Source organism: Podarcis cretensis (genome assembly GCF_951804945.1).
Source record: "Podarcis cretensis genome assembly, chromosome: 1".
Taxonomy (NCBI): Eukaryota; Metazoa; Chordata; class Lepidosauria; order Squamata; family Lacertidae; genus Podarcis; species Podarcis cretensis.
This window is the reverse complement of record NC_137170.1, coordinates 67,387,388-67,403,009: the sequence shown is the minus strand read 5'-3', so window position 1 is coordinate 67,403,009 and position 15,622 is coordinate 67,387,388. Positions and strand designations below refer to the sequence as shown.

At 38.8% G+C, this 15,622-nt stretch overlaps 1 protein-coding gene across 4 annotated transcripts in view; it reads right to left on the bottom strand.

Moving 5' to 3' along the window:
• Positions 1-15,622, bottom strand: part of KIAA1549L (KIAA1549 like) — a 144,055-nt gene that overhangs the window by 102,562 nt on the left and 25,871 nt on the right. The window lies entirely within an intron of this gene.

The following is a 15,622-nucleotide window of genomic DNA, read 5'->3' as shown; positions in this document are numbered from 1 at the left end:
AGTGCGGATGAGCCCATAAATCACTATCCTTCATGCTTTTGCTAAAGAGTGTTCTCTCATTTCTTCCAATTAACTTCAGAAACAAACTAGATGTGATGGCAACAGACCCACTTGTCACAATCACATTGCCTTCAATTTCCCAGAAAGCACAAGTGCAGTACAGTGGTACCTCGGGTTAAGTACATAATTCGTTCCGGAGGTCCGTACTTAACCTGAAACTGTTGTTAACCTGAAGCACCACTTTAGCTAATGGGGCCTCCTGCTGCTGCCGCACCGCCGGAGCACGATTTCAGTTATCATCCTGACGCAAAGTTCTTAACCTGAAGCACTATTTCTGGGTTAGCGGAGTCTGTAACCTGAAGCGTATGTAACCCGAGGTACCACTGTATGGGTGAGCTGACATGCAGAATATGAACTGTGTCCTATATTCATATCTTCTCCCTTTAAAAAAATCACTTGTCCCCAACCTCTTTTTCCCCCCACAGTGGGGCTTTGTTGTCATAAGTAATCCTTACCTAGATAAAAATGGCTTGTGGGAAGAAAATGGGGCTTTCTTGCCACCCCTTCTCCTCTGAAGTGCCCTGAAAAATCTGCTCTAGTAGGTTAAGGGGCTCTCTGGAAAATAATAGTGTATGTTGGATATGTCTGTGACTAACTGAAAGAAACTGGTGAATCAGGAGGATCCTGCAAGATGTAGCTATATTAAAAAAAGCTAGTATGCAACGTTTTATTATAAGTACTACACATTCCATTTTTAGAACATACAGAACAGGTACATACTAAAAATATCATTTATAATGCACCCATAAAATCTGGAGATGAAGAAGATATTCTTTATTACAGGCTGAACCTGATGTTTGAAAGGAGATGCTAGATCCAGCTAGCTCTTCTCAAATATGTCTACGTGCAATATTAGTACATAGTACTGATGTACTTCCACAAAATGTACTTCCTTCCTACTGATATCCTGATAAATTATTTGTTCTCACTTCTGTGCCTACTTTCCACTGAAGAAATATTTATCATACTACCGAGCTTTGGTATAATTTCATCCATCTGCTTCCTGTGGCATATTTATTATTACTGTTAAAATCAATACCATCACAAATGCCATCACTGAAATCAAGGTCAGGCATTTTGCCTGGTCCTGGAGACAAACATTTCAGTATTCTTTTCCTTTTAGACCTCTTCTCATTAATCAGTCCATTTCCACAGAGAGCAGAAAGCTCAGTTATTACTTTTCTCTCTATTCTATTTCTCACCATAGCACACACACACAAAAAAACTGATCAAGAATTTCACTTTATGAGTCCACATAGTCCATTATGAAATCATCTCCAGGACTTCAAAATCTCCCTGAAATTGCCATTAAATTTCATAAAAAGAACACTATACATGGGTAGCACAAGATAATTAAGATTAATGTTTCTAGCCAAATATTTTTAAGCTGTCTGACATCTGGATAACCTGTTCCAACAGCCAGCTGGAAAGGTCATTTGCAGCCAGGTGAGGAGCAAAGGGGTGTGAGGCTTGATGATCTATTTGAGTCTCCCTCCTCCTCTCTTTATGTTCTGTATTTAATAAAACGTAGCCCCATTGAAACACCCACGTAAGGACAATGGCTGCCTAGAATGTGTCCATATCACGCATGACGTGCAATAATATTTCCTGTTCATGTTTTACTCTTAATTAGATAAGTATTAACAGTAAGAAGAACATGCAGCTATAGTTCTAATAATATAAGAAGCTCTTCTGAGTCAGAACAACCACTGAGTCCACCTTCCTTATTCCCCACAATCGCCAACCAATTTCGAAAGTCTACAAGCAGGCCATGAGGAAAATAGCCATTGTTGCTCACTAGCAACTAGTATTTGGAAACATACTTTCTCTGAAGCTGAAGGTTGCATATAGCTATCATGACTCATAGGCATTGATAGTCTTAAACTCCATAAATTTGTCTAACCTTTTAACACCATCTAAACTAGAGGTCATCATTTACCTTGTGCTAATAAACTCCATAAATAATGTGTTATGAGGGGAAAGTACTGTACTTTGTTTTGTTTTGAATCTCCTGCTAATCTTCTTTGTTAGATGACCCCCCCTGAGTTGGATGATCCCTGAGAAAGAAAAGTTTCTCACAATCCACTTTCTCAACACCACATTTCTATCACGTCTCCCATTAGTCATCTTCCTTCTGAACTTAAAAGCCCCAAATATTGTAGCCTTTCCTTACTGAGAAAATGCTCCAGACCCTTCAGCCTACAAAATAATTTTGGCAGCCCTTTTCTGCACCTTCGTCAGCTTTAAGACACCCTTCTGAGATGGAGTGCCAAAATTCCAGGAAGTATTCAAACTGGAACTTTATTTTATTTATTTATTTTAATTCCTTTTTTGCAGCTGCTGCACACTTGGCCCATTTTTCATCGAGCTATCCACCATAGCTACAAGATTTTATTTCCTGATCAGTCATTGCCAGATTAGACCTCGTCAGTGAACATGTGAAATTGGGATATCTTCCCCCTATGTGCATCACATTACACTATAAAGAAACCTTAGATTGGGAGGTCTCAAATAATAGTCCCTGGGTCTCTCAGAAAGCTGTAATTCTTACAGCCCTTTGGGGGAAACATGATATGAAAACCAATTTTAAACTGGTTTAAAATCTGTAGTGTGTGTAGTGTCTTAAGAGGTAGCTAAGTTATGAGCTAGTTTCAACCTACATCTCATCAAGGAACATCTAGAGCTTTCACATGGTGCAACACAAAAATTCCACTGAAAAGGTCAATTTGTGTTGTCCTTATCACATAAAGGATACTCATGTAAACAGGATTTGTGCCAGAATTCAGGGGCAGAGAACAATCTGTAGCTTTCCATCCCATCTGGTGAAGTAAATGGTGGAATAAAAAACAGTTCACACATGCTCCGGCAACGTATTACGGGTCACTGATTCAAGCAGTCTCTAATAATCTGGGCTTTTCTTCTTTTTTAAAGGAAGCAATAAAAACTGCTACAAACATGACACTTTACAAAATGTGTCAGAAATGCCACTCTTTTTTTTATTATTTATAACAAATGTCAAGAATGTGTCACCAATCATTCATCCACAAATGACAACATCTCCTTTTATTTACTGAATTGCCTGATATAGCTCTCCTCTAAAGAAGATGCTTTGGGAAATAGTACCCATTATGTCATTCCACAAGAATGCAATTAAATTAGTAAACATTTCGTGAGTGGGCTACTGGGCACCTATTGAAGCTTGACAATGTTTTCCGGGAAGGTGCAAAGACACACTGATCTCCTTTTGCTTTGTTTTTCTCAATGCTTAAAATTCTAGATAAATACAGAACAAACTGTTCCCATCAGGATGTTCCTGCATCTGTCTGCTCCATATGGAGCTGAAAGAAACATTTACCAAGGAAAGAATTTTTAAATTAAAGGAGTAGATGGGAGCGCTGCCGTATTAGATGAAACTGTTGGGTAGAATAGGAATCGATAATGATGCTAAACATGTAAAATAATAAAGGAGATCATGGCACCAGTTTTAAGTGCTTCCTGACCCTTGCACACTATTATTATTAATAAATAAATAAATAAATGAATAAATAATTAACTGCACTTCAACCTAAAGTCGGGGGGCATTACATAAAATACAATTGTGAAACAATTAAAAAATACAATCAGAAAAGGGTGGGATCCTGAAAATATAATCTCAGGTGCACAATCCCACAAGGCACTTCAGTTTGCTTGAATGGATAACAGTATCAACATGACCACATAAGCATACTAGAGAGAGAGAGAGAGAGAGAGAGAGAGTGTCAGGTAAGGGAGAACATAGTAAGAAGATCAATGCTGAGTGACAAGCTTAGAGTGAGTGCCATCCAATATGGGGCAGAGGAGCAATCACTTTTACAAGTGCTACTGTTTCCATGCATCTTGTTGGACTTCATTAGTACAACCATCAAATCTACTGCTTCAAAATGGACCATTTTAAGAGGGGTTATTAAAATCCTCACTGGCCCTTCCATGTATCTCAAGGGATGCTAGCCATTAACCCTTGGGGATGGCCTGTGACATACAAGAACAAACCCACACTCCAAACTCTAACAAGCATTATGTATTTTAAACATGTTTAAAACAATCCAGTACATGATCTTTGAATTAGACATTCTATTCATTTGTTGACAACTTCTAGCCTGTTCTATCTGAATATAAAAAGGAGCTTACAAAATATAGAGCAGCAATACCATAAAAATATTAAAACATCTTTTTTATATATAAAAAACAAAACATAACCCTGAAATGTAAGATTAATGTATTACACAACTTGTTTAAAGTCTATATGGTTAGGTTTTGGAATATACAATTAGTACCAATGGGACTAAGTACTGAACTTTGGCTGGATCATACCTTCTATCTCCAAGAGGCAATAGGTTTTAGTATTAAAAAGGGGGGAGGGTTGTGTGATTCCTATAAGAATTCCAGACTCCTGTAAGAGTTTCTTACACTTTTCCAGAGAATTGATCCATCTATTTCGGTACTAACTGCTCTGACAGAGGCATTCCAAGGACTCAAGGAAAAACAGCACATGTACACTAAATCATTTTAAGGAGAGATTCTACAGAATTAGAACCTCCAGTAGAGAAAGCATGCATTTTGCTACTGACCTATGCCCTCATCCTAGAGTCAAATATTTAAAGCACAACAGCTTTCACTCTAAACGAATATCCCATTTAGAACAGGTAAACCAGCAGGTTCCAGCTATTCTGGAAGTGTACAGCCTCCAAAACCGTGCTTCAGAACTCAAAAATAGTAGCATGCACACTGCTGAATGGTATCAATGAAAGATTCATACCTACAGTAAGAAAGGATGTGAATATGGGAACTCAAATTCCACTGTGTGGCTTCATCTTTCCCCAGAATTTCAATTATAAGGGGGGGAGTGTTGAGCCTCAGAAAGTGGATAATAAAGCTATCCTGTTTTAGGCAATTTTCATAAGCCAATTCACCGTTTAGTTAATAACAGTTATGAATTCAGGAAAGATACCAGGTACACTCTTTGGGAAACAAAGAAATGAAACCTTCAGGTTTCATGGTAAAAAAAAAAAAAAAATTAAACTGGAAATATAATGATAGAGCTGCTTGTCTATAATTACCACCTTACTGTTCTAGTTTCTTTCTCTGATTCAGTTCTTAGACCTGAAGCAGAGACTGAACAAATTAGAAGAACCACCAGTTATACAATCATTTGCATGAATCCAAAGATTAAATGCCTTATAATTAATTATCTCAGTATTAGGCTATTGCATTTCACAGCACATTAGACCTTTTCCACATGTGAAATCAATCATTCTAAAATTCCTGTGAGGAAATACTATTAAGCCCACAGAGGGTGATAAGTGATGGGAAGAAGTCAATAGCAAAAGTCACCATATTCATTCTTTTGCTAAATACTTGTTTTTTGTCTTCTTACCAGTTCCCTGGTTTCGACCAAGGTCAGTATCCCAACACAAATAAATCCTAGGAAACTTGACTTCACAATAGGCAAGACTGACTTAAGGTCCCACTTAGAAACTGGACTGGAGTTGATTGTTGCTTTGCTTGCGGTAAAGCAATTTTATGAGAGAACAGATCTTAAATCAGAGATAACCAGCATCGTACCCATGGGTGCCAATGTGCCCACCAGAACCTCCTATGGCATTTTCCATTCACTGGGGGGTGGATGATGAGGGGGCAGCCTGTACCATTTTGTTACCTTTTCTCTCTTTCTGTTTCTTTATATGTGGCAACCATTTTGTGTTATACTATGTTCTCGTGACATCCATTTTTTGCCTGGCCCCCCACCACACTGTCTCAGAATTCCAAATGAGCCCACTGGTCCAAAAAGGGTTGGTTACATCTGCTTTAAGTCAGCATCCTCTTGTTCAAACTCCTTCTGGAAGCTTCTGACATGCAGTCCAGCTCCAGCAGCAATTCAGACACGGAGATGGTTTCAACCCACCAACCAATTTAACAAGAGGGTCAGCCATGTGAACCCAGTCCATTATTGAAGGTTCTGTTTGTACAATCAGGCTCCAAACAATGAACACAGAGGTTGAGTCTAAGGGGAGGTTAACTCTAAGAAGTAGGTTAACCTGCCCCCAATCATATTTCATTTACTCTTGTAGTCCAGGTGTAAGGGGATCTGAGATACATCAAAGCAATTACTTTCTAAAAGGTTCTGAGCCAGTGCACCCAGCATTCCTTGGTACAACCTGCACACAAATTGCTGAGGTAAGCAGGCAAAGTGGGCATCCCCGCCTCACTTTGGAAGGAGTTCTGAATAAAGTTGGGCCTTATACAGATAGCTTGGTGTCCCCCCCCCCCCCCACTCAGGAGGAATCCCTTATCAGTGGTAACACCCCAGCTAAGGAATAGTCTCCCCAGAGAGGCTGGCTTGCTGCCTTTCCCTATAATATTTTTGGTGCCAAGAATTTTAAATAAATTTAAAATAATCTGTGCTTTTCAAAACATGTACACGTGTGGGCTATCCATGTCTGAGTTGTGTTTCATTTAATAATCCGGGCTAAAAATACTGCTGAATTTTAATATTGTATCTTATTCTTTCTGCTGCCCAGAGAACAGTTCTGTAAATAAGTAATCAATAAAATTCAGGAAGCTATTTCTGCACTTGCTGCTGCTGCTGCACTGGCACGAAAAAAATAATGTATTATATGAAATGTCTCTAAGAGGTTCTATACTAAGCTTGTCCCTTGAGTAGAAACTACTCAAAATGAAGGGCAGATATAATTAACAATACCAGAACATATGATTCAGGAACACAAAGAACTCAAAGCCAAGGAACAGGAGCCTCCAGTTCACCACAATATTGTCCTGAATATATACAGTGTATATATTACTGATAACGGAAGTACAGTTCTCAATAGTATATCTAACTGAGTTTGGTGAACTTGATCCCCAGTAAGGGTGCTTAGGACTGCCGCTTCAGTAAAATAATTGTTTACATGTGATGAAAAACCGAACTTTAAATCTCACAGTGTTGCTGAAAAAAAAGTCTCAGGCAGCAATCCTACAGCCTGTTGAGAACAGTTGAGAAGAAGACCCACAGGCGAGGTGATACTTATGTCCCCTGATCTCCTGAAGTTGTTCCAAGGCATGTTGTTTCTCCAACTTACCTACAAAATTGGCCTGAAATGACAGCATCCATGGGGTTAATCCATAGTTATTTATGTCCTAGTAGACACAAAAAAAACCCTACCACTGCGAACCATCAGGGCTATGGATGTGCTGGCTGCTCTGCCATGAAATCTTAAGGAAATGGTTGCTTCTATCCTTCCATTCACAGAATGTTTTTTCGATCCAGCAGAAACATTCATGAATAGAAAGGGATGAGAAGCTATTTTCCGAAGTTTCATCTTTTCCCCATGCAACATTCTGTTTTGTTCCAAGCTGTTCTCTCCTTCTCCCCACCCCAAGCAGATTTTTGTGGAACTGCAGGGAAAATGGGAATTTGCAAAAATCGCCTTTGCTCCCCCTTCCATTTACAGAAGCCTCCACTGGATTAAGGAGCCTTCTGTGAAGGGAATGAAATCATTGGCCACAATCCAGGCAAAGGAATCTAAACCCAAGGTCACCAGGTGCCAGGAATTACTGGAGTGGCAGAGCCATCTGAAACCCCGCTGGCTCCTGCTGGTAAGGGCAGATGGGGAACATTTCTCTCTTGGCATCAACTTGGCACAGCTGAAAGGTTCAGACTGAGCCGGTTACCTGGCAATGGACTAACTTAGGATCCAGCAGATCCTGGCTGGACTTGCTCCATCCCTAAAACACCTCATTTTCGAGCCTTGTGCCAGATGCTTCCAGCAGAAACATCACTGGTAGTAACTCCCACATGCCCTGAATCTTCAGCTTGTGAAGATACTTCTGCTCCAACCGCCCCACCACCATCACTGGCAGAGCCAGTGGAATCCATCCTAACCCCCTCCTGAAGCACAGATTACAGGCTCCCTTAGGAAATATCAGTTTGCAGTAGATGACAGATAGATAGATGATAGATGATTGATAGTTAGATAGATGATAGATAGAGAGATAGATGATAGATAGATAGATAGATAGATAGATAGATAGATAGATAGATAGATGATAGATAGATAGATAGATGATAGATAGATAGATAGATGATATAGATAGATGATAGATATTAATGAAAGATTTTTTATTCCTGCTGTACAATGATATGAGAAAAAGAATTCTATTTTTAACTTTTTAATTGTGCTGAGTGGAGAACCAAAAGCAATGAATAAATAATTTGTATTGATCAAATTTAAACACCTGTCTCAAATTATCTTTCAATACACAGCAAATCACATATTTGCCTTTATTGTTCTGGGTCATAAATCTGTTGTTGTTGAACAATAATCTAAAGGCCTTCAAAAGTTTTAACCATAGCAGGAGCCAATTTGATTCCCTCCCTCCCTTTCTTTTTTCTTTTCCTTCTCCTCCTGCGATGAGGCTACATTTTTATATTTTAATGTTCCATTATTTTAATGTTGTATTTTATTTTTGTTTTTAAGTTGTAATCATTCATCTTGTTTTTATTATTGCTTGTAAGCTGCTCTGAGCCCGACCTTGGCTGGGGAGGGCAGGGTATAAATAAAAAATTATTAATAATAATATTAATTAATAATAATAATAATAGAGACAAAACCAAACTCTTGGTAAAAAATATGAATGGTGATAGTAAAAATAAACTACAAGATATATCAGGTTTAAAGATTGAAAGAAATATTAAATATTTAGGTGCATGGTTAACCGCAAAATACAAACTTGTTCAAAGATATTTATTTTAAAACTTGAGAAGATATTGAAAGAAATTTGCAAATATGGGGCAGGATGAAACTTTCATTGTTGGGTAGAGTGTCGACTATAAAAATGAATGTATTACCAAAAATGTTATTTCTATTTCAATCAATATCGGTGATTAGCAAGACAGATTGCTTCAACACATGACAAAAAGACATTTCTAAACATATCTGACAAGGGAGAAAAACAGTAATAAAACATAAAATATGGATTGATGTGAAAGAGAAAGGAGGCTTTTCCCTGCCGGATATGAGATTATATTATGAGGCATCTTGTCTGTGCTGGTTGAAGGAATGGTTGACATTGAAAAATCTGTATATTTTAGATCCTGAAGGTCATGATAATCATTTTGGTTGGCACGCTTATCTGTGTCATGAAAAAGTGAAAGTACACAAAGGATTTACAAACCATATAATCAGGAAAAAATTGTATAGAGTTTGGGATAAATGCAAAAACCTGTTGGATTTGAAAACACCACTCTGGCTCTCACTATTAGAAGCTATAGCGGTAAAGAAATAATATGTTATAGTATAAGGGAAAGCTATATGAAAATGTTATATAGATGGTATCTAACACCTACTAGATTGGCAAAAATGTATAAATCAAAATCAAACAAGTGTTACACTACTACTGAAATGTATATAGATATATGAAAATCATAAATAAAATTATTTTTAAAAGAAAATGTTTTAACCAAGATAAAATCAGCTCTTGAGTTCTTTTCAGAAGAGACCGTCTACTAAATGCAGAGTTTAATGAGCCACAAATAAGCAGTTTTCCTAGCCCACTAGAGGTAACAAATAAATCAGTTCTTTTCTACAGCAGATTGATTCAAAGTCAATACTAAAAGCCTTTACCATTCAGTCTCAGATTAGGTGTTGGTCCAATTATATGGGCACTTCCCAAAGCAAAATACTGACCTTGGAATATACTCTGAGCTTGTGGGGTTTCTAGGAGGCGGGGTGAGAGCACTCTAATAAAAAGTGAGCACTAGGTAGCTTGTTTATTTAGATGCCCTCACAATTCAGAATCCTGAAGATATATTATGTTATTTGAACAGCAAAAAAATAAAAAGTGAAGGGGTCGAAGCTAATTCCACCATATTATCAACTGAGTATCTGAGGAGGGGATTGCATTCAGATTAACATGACAGGTCCTAACAAATACCAATGTATTCTATACTCTGTGGTCACAGACACTTTAGCTCCCTGTGAAGTAATTGCTGATTGATATCATAGAAAGACGCTGGCTGGATTAATATTGTTTAATACTACTTAACAAGAAAGCAGAGAAGCCCTGCTTAACAATCACTTGCTAATGCCCTCAGATAATTGTCCTCAGTTCTCGAAGCATTTTTATCAGATCTCAGATGCTCAACAGCCTTTTGCAAATAAAGACTTTGATGATTCTATTAGTTATGACCAACTTTGCCTGAAGAAATATCCTCCTTTCGCAGCTAGTTTCTATTTTTCTTTAGGAAAGAAAAGAGTGTTTGGAAATAGTAATATAGGACAACAAGCAATGTACAGTGAGATGGGTCGCAATCTTCAAACCCCTTGTAGAGTACAAAGCCCCTTTCAGTACTGATTCTGGGGTAGTTTGAGGATGCGAAACAAAGGAATGACCATAACCAACTGCAGAGCACATGGCTTTGCAAGCACAAGATTAAATCTCTGGCCACCTCCAGTTAAAAAATATATCAGCAGCAGAACTGGGAATAGATATTCTTTGAGAATGTAGAGAGCTTCTGGTGGTAAGAGAAGCCAGTACAGTGGTACCTCAGGTTAAGTACTTAATTCGTTCCGTAGGTCCGTACGTACTTAACCTGAAACTGTTCTTAACCTGAAGCATCACTTTAGCTAATGGGGCCTCCAGCTGCTGCCGCGCCGCCGGAGCCCGATTTCTGTTCTCATCCTGAAACAAAGTTCTTAACCTGAAGCACTATTTCTGGGTCTGTAACCTGAAGCGTATGTAACCTGAAGCGTATGTAACCTGAGGTACCACTGTATGTGAGTAGATGGATCACGGGCTTGACTCACTATATGGCAGCTTCATATTTAATGCCATATTCGTCACAGAGAAAACAGATGAAAAACAGGTACAGTTGCATATAATCCAGAAGAATTCCTGTTGATGGAGCTTTTGTTTCCTCAGAACTTTTTATTAGCTATCTTGCATTCGAACACATGAAGAGTGACTGTTTAGGTCTACCACAACAATATAAATTACTGCACAGAGATTGCTTTACCTACTCTGTATGTTGCATAGCGGCTGCAGGCTTGCTCACAGACCATTCACAACTTAATGAGAACGGATTCCACTTTAAGAAGAAAAAGGGGGAAACGGGCAGCAGAAGGGAGTGAGTTGTTCATGTGCTAGAACAGAGGAAGTAGAATCAGAACAGCAGGGGCAGGGTGGAACGTAGGTGGTTTGTACCCACAAGGAAATACAAAAGAATTCATGTGTTGTTTTCATTATAGGGCATAATAATGAATCCACACATTTCAAATGAGCCATTATCCAATTTGTGCTACTTTGCAATTTGCTCCAAAATAACAAATTGAAGCAATGTATTATGCTGGCCAGCTCAATATCTTACATGTCTGAAAGTGCAAAATGAGAACAATTTCGAGCTGACAACAAGTTGACAAAAGGAGCCTAATTGCTCCTGACATCACACAAAATTGAACCTGAAACTTTTTAAAGATAGATTCCATGCCTTTGTCTGCTCTGGAAGAAAATATTAGGGAAGTTTTCACACTGAATAGCCTTGACAGCATTTCTGAAATATAGCTAGCTTACTGGGGATTTGCTAGGCCATCAGGAAACAAAGGACACCATGGGTATTTTCAAGGTTTCCTGCTGTCTTGCGTGGAGCAACTATTACATAAGCATTGTGGTGTCCTTCTTTGCTTTTCAGCACAGAGTGCTTGGGACCAATTTACGGTAGAATATGGGTTTCAAAATGATTTCAAATACTTACTTAACTTATTATTTCTTTATTAACTCACCCAATTTTTATTCCCTCCTCCCCCCCCCCCACGCGCGTCAAAGGAGCCCAGGGCAGAAAAACACAAAAGAGATCAAAAACCGCAATTAAAAATATAATAAAAGCCTATTTAAAACATTTAAAAGCAATTTAGTTACCTAAAAAAACCCAAGCGAAACAGTCACAATTTCCTCACAATTTCAAGATTGCCAAGAATGGTACTTTTCAGCCATTTGAATGCTTGGGTGAAGAGGAATGTTTTTTAAGTTCCTCCTGAAAGTTAATTTTGAGGGTGTAAGCAACAGGAATTCTCAGAAGAGAGATAGGAGCCATTAACTTTTACGTGAAGAAAGCTCAGGGTCAGCAGCTGGAGGTTACCAGGTGAATCCAGCCTCCCTACTTAGAAGGCAGTTCTTGCCCCTCCTTTAGGTTTCTATCCTGCTTTTTTTAAAAATTAAAAATACAACAATACAACTGGCAACCAACCAGATGTCTACATGCTAGACAGCTTGAATGGTACAGGCAGGCCCTTTTTTCAATGCTGCGTTCCAACCTTCGCCTCCTTGTTTCCAGAGAATGCAGAATGAAGTCCAGTGCAGACTGCTGCCACATGGAGACCCACGCTCCCCCAAAAACCCATACCTATTCCTGGAGTGCACTCCGCATCAGTGCCAACATATCTTTAAGAATGGTCACAATGGTATGCATATGCTTGCATGTGTACTAGAGATTATTCATTAGCAGGACTTTGAAAAACACTTGTAATATGATGAATGATGCATAAAACTGGAAATTATTGGCAACTGGATATTATGGACATTCAGGAACAAATGTAAAACTAAAGAACCAAGAAGGGGAGTGTAGGGAAATCAAGGGATTTTGGAAAGCCCATGTATGGGAGTTGTTATGTGATGTTTTTTGTTTGTTTTTTATTGTAAAAATGAATAAAATTGTATATGTACTAGAGAAAAGCACTTTCATATGAGAAACACAGCACCTTAAGCAGAGGCTTTAGAGTTGCAGAGGGGTCAACTACATCCAAACCAACTCTCAGAGCAGGGAACTCAGTTCCAGGTGTATGCTCAATAATTCATGGCTGGGTTTCATGCCAGAACATTAAAAGCAATTAGATTACCAAACGGGTTCATGTGCAACCTGATAAATGAACCCATGGGAATATGTCACCTTGCATTGACTTTATACATTTTAAACATAAACATATGAACACATAAATGCAGCTATTCATATGGTCCTAACAATAGGCATATTATAACCTACTGCTAGCAATGGCTACCACTGTCAGGTAGTTTCTTGGTTGTTTTTAAAAATTTTTGTATCCTGCCTTTCTTTACTGACACTTAAAAGGGCTTACATTCCAAAAAAGAAAAAAAACAATGCAGCAGTAACTATTTAGATTTCAGTTACCATCAAGCAGCAGCAGTCTCTAATACCCAGCTGAAATCAAGTTCCACTCAAACTTGCCAAAGAGGCAATCATAGCCTGGTGAAATGGATAATTACATGATCTCACATGTCCAAGTACTCAAGTAACACTATCAATTATAGCATGGTCCAAATTGTCAGCAAAGGAAAAACTCAAGCACCAACAATATACAAAAGGGATTGTTATTAAAGACAGACTTTCATTGTGGGACGGTGTTTTAAATTAACTTAAAGAGTTGCCAAAAAAAACCCTACATTTATCCACATTCATTTGGCTTTATTTGCTGAGAAAGGCATATGCCTATCAACCAAAAGCTAAACTCAAGCCTCGAGTTTATTTTCCCAGAGGACATTTGTTGGAAGATGGATAAGTGCAGAGGTTCTAAGTAATACAGGGTCACATGATCAGCTGATTAATCGTGCCTTCTAGAAAACTCAGCTACAGGAATAAACATCATCTGCTAGCAGTAAGTTCCAAATGAAAGCCAACAGCCTACAAAAGCATATGCCACAAACTAAAAATTTAAGTGGGTTCTTGAGAAGGTAACAGCCCTGGTGACCACTGCAGCCTTTTACAAGTACCCATCTCCCCCAGAGGATTTCTATTCAGTCAGCCTTTGTTCAAGTCAAAAACAAGCAAGTATGTAAATTATCTCTCTTTGAAGCAGTTTCTACCAACCAAGCCAATTGTTTTTTTAATCAAAGGGTGCACCAACCATATCACAAATTAAACAGTTCAGACATTAATGTTTATTCATGCTCAGGATACTGTGACAGAGGTAAAACCACTAAATAAAAGGGAATCAGATTTTTAACTTGAAAAGACATGGTATAATTCATTGTGCAGTGAATTGGGGGGTGTATAAGTGTGAGTGTGTGTGTTTTTAAAAATGTACTGAATAGAAAGGTGCACAAAAAATATTTATTTCCGAACAAAGAAATATTATAGATCTCACTGGTTCATTAGCTGAATTATATTTATAGTGAACAGTTACAGTGGTGCCTCGCAAGACGAAAAGAATCCATTCCGCGAGTCTCTTCGTCTAGCGGTTTTTCGTCTTGCGAAGCAAGCCCATTGACGGCTTAGCGGATTAGCGCTATTAGCACTATTAGTGGCTTTTAGCGGCTTTTAGCGGCTTATCGGCTTAGCGGATAAGCAGATAAGCGGCTTAGCGGCTTACAAAAAGGGGGGGAAGGAAAAAAAACCCGCAGGAACTCGCAAGACATTTTCGTCTTGCGAAGCAAGCCCATAGGAAATTCGTTTTGCGAAGCACCTCCAAAACGGAAAACTCTTTCGTCTAGCGACTTTTCCGTCTTGCGAGGCATTCGTCTTGAGGGGCACCACTGTATTATGTCACTGGTACCTACCAGCAGAAACTACAATCCAAGGACAGATTCAAAAACACAGAGAACATAGTTTTCCTATTAAAAGTGAATACATATTTAGTATACAATGTACTCTCAAAACCTCCACTATGGTTCTTCCAAGTTCTATAGAAAAGGGAGCTGCAATCAGAAAATGGCTAAGAAATTTGCTCTCTATCCCCAGTCTGCCCTTGGGACTGCAGAACAGTGGACAGGTATCTCCTCTGATTCCTGACCTACTTTTTTCCACAGAATGGAAGCGATTGCAATACAAACAGTACGTCTTCATTCCAGTTCTCCACCAGGACTGGTTCTACCATTAGACAGGTGCCTCAGGCAGCAGATGCAGGGGAGAACAGAGTGGTAGTGAAATATTGGGAGACAGAGGTGTTGCATGCCTAAATTAGAAAGCGCTGTCCCATCTCCAGTGCTGATGTGAAATTCAATTGACGGTCTATTTGCCTTCTGTACATGGAATGGGAGCACCATCTTTTCATTAGCCTCAGACAGCAAGATTTGTTTAGCTGGCCCTCTGCACCATGACACCTCTTTTGTTTACACATGCAACATGAATACTGCAATCCTTTAATCTAGAAGCCTGCTGCCAAATAATTTAGCTGCTTCCACTTGAAGGAAAGGTAGGTGGACAATGAGGCTTAAGGAAATGGGCAATGGAGACAAGGAATTTGAGGGATGGAGAGATTATTGCTAAGAGGACAAGTCAAGTGATATGGCAGCACAAGGGAAGAGGGACAAAATGAGCTGTAGCCTGAAAGCAGGAACTTGAAAAATACGCACACTAGATAGTAGAGTTATGGAGCTGAAAAAAGGAGCAGCCTCATCTCCAATTAGCCCTTACTTCAAATTCCTTGTCTCTATTGCCCATTTCCTTAAGCCTCATTCTACACCTTCCATTCCTTCAAGACTTTTTCTCTAGAACTATTGGCTACTTAGGAGCATTCCT